The sequence below is a fragment of the Triturus cristatus genome, chromosome 9, assembly GCF_964204655.1.
Source record: "Triturus cristatus chromosome 9, aTriCri1.1, whole genome shotgun sequence".
Lineage (NCBI taxonomy): Eukaryota > Metazoa > Chordata > Amphibia > Caudata > Salamandridae > Triturus > Triturus cristatus.
Window position 1 is genome coordinate 250,298,718 of NC_140592.1, and position 9,447 is coordinate 250,308,164.

The 9,447-nt window shown below is 44.8% G+C and overlaps 1 long non-coding RNA gene across 4 annotated transcripts in view; it reads right to left on the reverse strand.

Moving 5' to 3' along the window:
• LOC146797694 (uncharacterized) overlaps positions 1-7,477 on the reverse strand; it is a 137,755-nt gene extending 130,278 nt beyond the window's left edge. Inside the window, exon 1 of one of the 4 annotated variants that reach the window (XR_014969025.1) lies at positions 6,381-7,472. This is a non-coding gene — a long non-coding RNA (uncharacterized LOC146797694). Of the gene's footprint in view, positions 1-6,380 lie in introns of all 4 variants that reach the window. The other 3 variants (XR_014969026.1, XR_014969024.1, XR_014969023.1) reach the window with 3 other exon arrangements.
• Positions 7,478-9,447: the final 1,970 nt, after the last annotated feature.

Here is a 9,447-nt window from a genome sequence, read left to right on the forward strand (position 1 = left end):
ATGTTGAGGTTGTAACATATTCACAAAATGGAAGAGGTACCCTTTAGACGCCCACCTTTTTAGGTCTTGCCTACGCAGCGCGCATGCGCTGATAGGAGAGAGACCTAATGCCATCGGTACAGCTTTGGGGGCAAAAACGTGCACGCGTTGCATTGCTTGCAATGGCAACGCGTGCACGTCTGGCGATTTCCTTGCGGGAGCGCGCGGCGCCATATAGTGGCGCCATATGGTTGCACGCTCCCGCAAGGGAATCTCGCAGACCCCTCCCCAGCGCAATTATAGCAAAAGTAAACAAGCATTGGCATAGCTAATAAGTCTCGCTTTTGGGACCTTATAAGTATGTTTACTTTTACTATAATCGCGGCACCCGCGCTTCGCTTTTAACATTAAAAGAGAAGCGCAGGTGCAGTGATTATAGCAAAAGTAAAGAAATCGTTTTTTTTTCTATTTCTTTAATTTTGCTATAATCGTGGCACCCGCGCTTTACGTGCCGCGATTATAGCAAAAGTAAATATACTTCTACGGTCCCAAAAGCGAGACCTATTGGCCATGCCATTGCTTGTTGTCAATGTGGGTGCAGCTTTCAGGAGCTGCAGACTGCGGTCTAGGAAACCACTTCCAATTGTCACTGCCATTTTTCAAAACAAAATTCAGTTTTTTTTAAATCGCAGGCCTATTTCCTTTTAGGAAATGGCGCTGCCCACAGCTGTGGATCAAGACTGCAACGCACATGTGAGACTTACCCAGTGGAATAGTATTGGCATGGGCCCTATGCAAGCAAATAATGCTGCACAGTAAATCACAGCCATAATTTGGGTGTATTGGGTCTCTATTATCACTGAGACCTAGTGCTACTGTACTAGCTGCACTATTGATGCCTACAGCCCTAAGAGGCGCCTATCTCATGGGCATCACTTGTCCAGTGAGAGTGTTAATTGTGGCAGGAACCAAACTGTGAGATAATGGGTGTCATGTAAGGCCTGTGCAGGCAGCAGGACAGCAGATTCAATTCAGACCAAACCTGCAAAACGTGGGATGGTTGGCACCCTACCCATCAATCCTTGGGTGGGGGGAGTTATGGAGTTCCATGTTGGTGGATTGAGTGAAGGTCGCTGGGCCACTGCTCATACTGCCCATGCCTAGCGCCGGCCCTGGCTGCTACATCATTATGTTTGAATGGAGTGGACATTTTTGGTAAGAGGAGATATCTCTGGTCCAATGCAAGCATGTTTTTAATGAAAGCAAACAACTTAAGCCAAATCAAATGCTATACACAAGGCCATCAACATATGGGTGCAGCGAAAGGTCCTCACTCAGTAGGATTCTTAAAGATTTCTTTCAGTTTTTTTGTTCTCAGAATAACTTGCGACTGTCTGATATGAAAACATGGGACAATTTCCTCCTTGCACATCTAATGCTGGAAAAAAACAATACATGAGCTATACATTTCTACATAAGGCACACATTATTGTATGGTATGTGAATACTGTTTGTTAATTCATGCATTTTTGTACATTGCTGTACTTTTTTTCTTAATTTATACATTAAAGATTATAGTACTATGCGGGTGTCAGCACCCTGGCATATATCAGCAGCAAGTTGACAGAAATCTATATTCTGCCACATTAACGAGGGGTGATAAACTGGCATTGAGACCAATATGGCCCCAATTAGAGGTAATAGGAATTGCTCCTGCCACGTGTAACTAATATTTTCCTTTTTTCCTTCTAGTGTTTGTTTCAAGTGCACAATGTTCTAATAACGCATGACTTGCTACCATGGGAAAATGTTGCTTCTGTGTTTTGATGGCGAACCCTGGCTACTTTCCCTTCAGACCAACTTATAAATCCTGTGGCTACCTTCTCAACATATTTTAAAATGATCTTGGAATATGCCCCATTTAACTCATAGTTTCGACTTTTTCTACGTCCCAAGTTCACCTCCTGTGAATTGCAGGGATTCAGGCTCGGAGTAATATAGATAGCTATGTATGCCTTATCGGTTTGAAAACTCACCACTTTATCCTGGTCAAGACAAAGATAGACTTGATGACATTAAAGAAGGAACTTCCAAAGACCAGGTCTTTCAATTGTGTTATGATCTGCTAATACTTAACAGATTTACAATGAAGTATGGATGTTGAATGTTTCCACAGTAATGAACAGGCTACGAATGTCTCACAAGTGTGTAACGTAAGAATGGGTGCAAAGGTTACACACTTGGAAATGTTGAAATAAATTACACTTAAGGTCCTTCCAAGAGATGTGTTAGATAAGTAGAGAGTGAATCCCATGCAAGTAGTGATCTCTCACTACCTCTTTCTAGTAGCATTGCCTACACTTTTCAGCACATCTGAGAGAAACCAGAAATGTCAAAGAACATTTGCTGCAGACACTGTGGTAGGGATCTTTAATTACCCCAGTTTTCAAGGGAAGGGGAATAAAGGTTGCTCCTGAATGGACATCAATCCATTTTAGGTTTACTAAGGGTAACATGGGTGCTCATACTCTGCTGCCACATGTGCAATGCAATAGATTATGATCTGATGTAACAGCGACATATATAGGTCTTCCCTTATAACTATAGTACAATCTATCTTTATTCAGCCAATGCTGCCATAAAAGTTCACATAAATACAAACGACATAAAAAAAACTTTAAACATGGCAAAACTAATGGAATAAAAAAGGTAAAAGCTATTGTAAGGCCATTCTAAACTCTGCTTAGTCAGTAGAGATTGCTTGCCTTAGGATTACATAAAACACGCCACTGCCATATGCCTTACACTCCTAAATCCTAGTAAAAAAATTAGCACCTCGTTAGGGAGGGCCATTACATTTGAAGGAATAACATGGAGCATGTTTCTAGGTCACATTGCTAGCAGCAGCGGTGGGCAGTGCAATACAGTATTCAGGACCCTACACTGCCCTGTCTGATTCTCCATTCTCCCATTCTAACTGCCAGATATTCTCCCTCTCCTTTGCAAATGAAGACACTATTACCCTTGTCAACTCATATAACAACCTAATGGAAAACGATTTCCTGACTTTTGTCCAAGATATGCAGGAGAGACTAAGATCCTTTCAACACAAGGAGGACAACTCTAAAATGATCCATCTTATTTGGGGAGGTGTTTTCAATATTCATCCCTGCCAAATACCCAATGTTGCGGATTTGCAGACGACAACGACGTTCCACTAGCCCATTTCGTCCACAATAAATCTGGCAACGCTCTGAATAACACACTGTCAGAGTTTGACTTATTTATCGCTAATTCCCTGAAGGCGGAGAAAAATCAGTTCAATCCAACTTACGTGGCTAGAGGCCACCAGACAACAGTGGACTACATCCTGCTGTCCCACGGTCTCGCTACAAAAGTCACAGATCACCAAGTAATTGGCAACACACTAAGTGATCACTACGCACTAAAGATTGAATTCCATCCATCTGAATACAAATCTAAGGTCACTGATATAGCAACTGCCCTCGCTCAAGACAGCTTGCAACTGCGTAAACATAATGGTTATTCCATAAAATGGGAAAAGATCGACCCACAAAATCTCACAAAAAAAATTAGTTAACCAGGCGTACCCACATATTCTTAATTGTTTGGACCTAGCCCTAAATCATACGGAAGTCCTACTGAACTTCGCAGAAATTCTGACAGTAGCCAAGAGACTACTCACGGGGAATACAACCAACAAACATACAGAAAGGAAAGGTTGGTTTAACCACAACTGTACGAGAGCCCTAACTGATCTAAAATCTGCCCTCCACAAAAAACCAAGAGACGTGGGCCTTATTCAATCTCTAAGAAGAAAATACAAACTGGAACGCAAACTAAAACTACAACAAATGAAAGAGAAACTCTGGAATGACCTAGACAAGAGCTCCCAATCAAAAGACAGCAAGGATTTCTGGAGAACGATTAGATCCCCATTCCTCTCGGACAACAACTCTCCCAAGATAGAGGTCGCTACAGACGAGGGAACTTGGATTGCCCACTTTGAAAATATATTCAAAGACCAAGGAACCACAGACCATCCATCTCACTTCCAAAACGAAGTACAATATCCAATCCCAATTTCTTTTGACATCTCCGAAATCCTGGCGGCTTTTGAAAAGAGTAAAACAGGGAAAGCCCCGGGGCCTGATGGCGTCCCTGTGGACCTTTTTAAATCTAACCATGAGCTCTGGGCACCCATCTTGACGAGAGTATGCACAGCAGCAGCCAGTGAGGGCATTTTGGACTCCTGGACCAGATCAATCATGGTCCCCATCTTTAAGAAAGGGGACCGACAGGACCCAAAATGCTATCGTCCCATATCCCTCCTGGACTCCCTTGGCAAACTGGTGGGGAGGGTCATTCTGGAGAGACTACATCAGTGGAGTGAGGAAAAGGGTATCATCTCGGACCTACAATTCGGCTTTAGAGAAGGCCTTGGGACAGTAGAGCAGGCACTTAGCCTTATAATGGCCAAATACACGCATGCAAAGAAATCGACGGTATACATGGTCTATGTGGACCTGTCTGCCGCTTTTGACTGCGTCGCACACTCCAAATTATGGACAGTCCTAAGAGCAATGAACGTGGACCCCTCACTGCTGGATCTTCTTAGAGAGCTCTACTCCGGGGCCTCGGCTAGAGTTCGGTTCGGAAAGAACGGTGAGCTGACGGCATCATTTGGCGTGGAGCGAGGAGTTAGGCAGGGCTGTGTTCTGGCCCCCTTCCTTTTCTCGCTCTACACAAATGGCCTGGAGGAGGAGATGCTGAGGGGGGCTCAGGACCTCCCAAAAATGAAACCGAGATCGATTCCAGCGCTCCTCTACGCGGATGACGCTGTCATCCTGGCCCGAACGCCGCGCAAACTCCAGCTCTCACTAGATAGATATACCACCTTCATGAACGCCTTGGATCTAAAGGTTAATGTTAAAAAAACGTTCGTCATGATCACGGGGGGGGCGAAGAAAGGAAAAAAAAGTATCTTTCTCGATAGCCAACCATTGAAGGTCACCACACAATACCCATACCTCGGGATCATGATTGATGATAAGCTAACCTGGAAACCAGCAGTGGAAGCGAGATGCCACCTTTTTAAGCGCTCAATAGCAGCCCTGCAGTCCTTCTCGAGGAAATTGGGAAGGAGGCGGCCAGCAGAACTGCTAAAAATTTACAACGCCAAGTGCCAAGCGATTGCTCTCTATGGAGCAGGGGTCTGGGGCCATATAGATGTTGGAGCCCTACAAAAAATTGAAAATCAATGTATAAGATTCCTTATTGCTACCCCAAAAGGCTCACCAACCTACGCCTCCCACATGGAACTGGGAATTCCGTATTTGCAGGATCTCCTTAAAATCCAGCCATTGCTTTTGTGGAGGCGTATATGGACTTCGGATGCTAATACGCTATCACAGTCGATAGTGGCTGACACAATGTCACTCGATCACGCCTCTAGATTAAAATGGCTCCGCTACATCAGAAACTTTTTTACAGATATGGGCCTTGAAAAATACTATCTCCACCCAGAATCGATTGTTGCCCTCCCAAAAAAGGAGCTCAAGGAACTTACACTACGGCATCTGGAAACACTAAGACTGTCAACTGAGGCTGCAAAACCCTCAGTGGTTCACGCGAACACAGTCCAGCTAACTTTTGGCATTCAACCATACCTTACTCTGCATACCAAAACATATGAGAGGATGCTGCTCACCAGGCTCAGACTGAACCTCTTTTTCAGACTGGTTGCTTTTCCTCTAAATAAGGCCTGGGACTCAAATCTGCCTCCGTGTCCCTGTGATGCGATATCAACTCAATCAAATATCCACGTCATTATCTTTTGTAAATTTTACCAACCCCACAGAAAATTTTGGATACTTCCGCTATGCAGGCGATGGGGCCTAAGACAATGTCGACCGGCCTTCCTTACACTGCAAACCTTAGAGTCTGAAGAAGTCTGTTACCTGGTCCTAAACTTTTTAAAATGTATTATGAACCATAGAAAAAACCTTTAACAAACTGCATTAGGAAAAAACATTGATTCCCAGAAGCAAAAAATTCCTCTTCTTAAACAAATGACAGCTGTTTCTTCTTTCTTACTGTACATGATTGTTCTCTTTTATGGTTTTCTTCGTGACAAACCGAATAAAGAATTATTAACTACTGTACAGTTTACCTTTACTGTCCTGTGAAGACAGACATAAAAAGTTCCATTACACAAAAAGCAAAATGATTCACTTTATCATTTGTTGTTTCAAGGCATGAAATAAATGAATGAGTTGACCCTCAGAACATTTGTGATCAGACTCAATTGCAAGTTACATGTGTGGAAGAGGCAGTTTTTGAAATGGAGTAGACGAATCTATAATCATTTTAAAATATACCTGACAAGTGGCTCCACGTCATGTATAGCACCTTCGGCCAGTTCTAGCAGCTTAACCAGGCTCAAGCGGCATACTGGGGCTGTGAGTGTTAATAGTACAACTACAAGCACCAGGGTGCAACATGCTGTAGGCTGAAAGGGCGGGAATGGCGGATGATGTCATGATGGCACAGGGCAGACTGGTGAAATGAAAATATTTAGTTTCTGGCTCTTTCTGCCTTTTTTCTTGAAGACAATTATCATGGCTTAAACAGTCCAGTGGATGAGAGAGCGCAGATTGCCTTTCAGAAACAACCATGACTATATGGCCAGTACGGGTCGACCATAAACGCTTGTGAAACCGGCGTGCTAGGAAAGCCCTAACAACGCGAGCAGCAGTAGATGGACACGTCTGAGAAGATGCCGAGAAAAGAAAACCAACCTTGTGGCGCCCCTCTTACGAAGCCCACCCAGGGCCTTTAGGTTGACGTCATCAAGGTGGAGCCTCAGCATCACCAGTGTGAACCGCCCTTCTTGAACAGGTGCAACACGTGCTGCCCGGAGAGGGTCGGCAGTGCTTCAATATAAAAGTTTGTTGAACGGGAATCCTCACTCAGTAGTACCTCCTGGCTGACAGGAAGGGAGTAGCGAAGCAACACATTTAGTCAAGAAAAAAAAAACACTTTTAAAAAAGAATCCTGGGACGAAGCACAGAGAAACGCGCAGCAGAAAATGAAAAAGGCGGCGAGAGACGGGGTCCGTCAGCCTGCTTTAGCGGCCAGTCAGCAGAGCGCGCGGTTCTCCGTCCTCGGGGAAAACGCGTCCTAGGAGGCACCGCTCTCTCTTTCCAGATCCCACTCAGCGCTTGGATTTTCGTCGCACAGCCGCAGCCTGGGAAGGAGCGGCAACAAGTTGTACCAGCCCTTTGCGTTTTTCATGGAGGGAGACCTCCGCTCGAGGATGCCGCGCCAACTTGGATGTTGATTCCCCGGCACTTTTTATCTCATCTTAAAGGTAGGTCAATGTTTTATATCCGACTGTGCTGGCTCACTGAAGAGGGACGGCTACAAAGAAAATGTTTCTTTCAAGCGACAAAACGTCGTTTGGTGGTAAGACTCGGGGTAGAATTTTTTGCACGCGCATTGATGATAAATACCATCTGTACTAGTTGAGGGAATGGCATGGACCGAAATATATTGATCTATAAATCGGTTGCTAGCAAGCACTGAACGGCGGCGGTTCAACAAAGCGATTGTACGGCGGAGTTTAACAAAGCGATTTGATAATGACTGATGCCCAACGGCCACAGGTGACGTAGTGCAGCTTCACCGTGTCTTGCGTTTTATGGTCTGTCGTTTTTTTATAACATTTCGCGGAGGTTCGCATGCATTGAAACGGGTACAAAGTCTGCAATGTATTTAATAGGAGAGCACCGGCACTTCTCAGAAAGAAACAGGTTAACTTACTAGTGAGTGCCTGCACTGAGTACGGGGCAATTATCAGCTGCCCAATTAAAGAAAGTAATTGCAAACACCGTTGGAGAGGGCAAATTAACAGTCGCGAAGTGTGGTATTGCAAGGTCACAGCGATAAATACATTAATACTTAAGTGAGTTGAGCATGAGATTTGACATTCTGGGCAGCGCACCCTTGTCGGAGCAACGGGTTTTAAAGTTTGCCCAAGATCACGGGCTCGTATTGGAGCGCTCTCACAGATGCAGTAAGCCTGCAAGCACGTCTCCCAGTTCCACTTTTCACTTAGTTTTGTCTGTTAGCTCTTCGCATGCTAGGATCTCTGATAGTAATGTAAAATAGAAAATACAAGTCCCACAATGCAATACTTTCTTGGGTAAAGTGAAGTACTGGCTCAAAATGTCCCAGGTGACATGGTACACTGCCTTTATTTGTGGTGAGAATATCTGGTGATTTGATTAACAGACCTCACTGTCTTTCTCCTGGATTAACAGTCACACCCATCCAGTTGCTGCCTCCGGTTATGTTTATACAATTAAATAATATAATCGCAGTTTGTGCTTCCCGCCACCCCAGGTACACGCTGTGTAACGACGCTGTTACTCGGCGAGTGTCTGACAGCTAACATCCCGAGGGTGCTGGCCAGCCTGTTTCCTCTGGATCTGCAGGAAGTGGGGGGGGGGGGGGGGTTATATCTTCTCCCCCACCCCCGTAAAAAGACCTACTCTGTGTAAATGCACGTTCGTTCTCAATAGCCATTCCTGATGTACGTCAGCAATACTGTTCTCTTACCCATTCAGAAAAATGCCCTGTGCTCCTTACTGATAATTAGATTGTTTGATGCTTTTCCGCGGTTAAATCCAGAGAGAGGCGAGGGGGAGCGAGAGACAGAGGTCGAAAGCAGTTGCATATCGCAAAATGACGCCTCTGGGTTTTCCATAAATCAGATATTCGCCCTCTGAAGAGTTGTGGGGCCCCCGAAGGCTTTGGGGGCTGTCCGTGGGCGAAACAGAGAATGATGTTTAGGTGTCTCTTTTTTTTTTGTCCTCTTTGGGAGTGACGTGCTCATCCGGGCACTACGGTAGCACAGTCTGAGAAGCCCAGACTTCCATGCGAGGAGGGGTGCAGCATACACTTGTGCTCTGCTGTCCAGATCTACAACGTTGGCAATTGATTAGCTGATGAGATGTGGAAACCCATTGGCTAGATGAGGGCTAGATCAGATGTAACCAGACCAAAATGCTAATGTTATCAATTATGTCTGTTAGTAACACAAACCTTGTTTCTGTTTACGTGGCACCTAACGGATCCCCTGGAATGTATAAGAGGCCCAGTGGAGCGGACGCAGCCTGCTTTACGTTTCTACATCACATCCCTCCTCATGGGACCCTCACTGGAAGTGAGAGGCCGTAGCATGTCCACGTTTCCCTTATGCACAAAGCGGTCAACTACATGAATCCATGTGAAACCAACAAGATACGGAAGAAACCAATTTAGACGGAATATATGTAGCTTTAAAGTTTGCTATTTCCCACACAGCATTGTGAAGCATGGCTTTCTGATTGGGTGAATTCTTTGTGGGGTTTTTTAAGTGATGTTTCTTCCCTGACAGAGTAG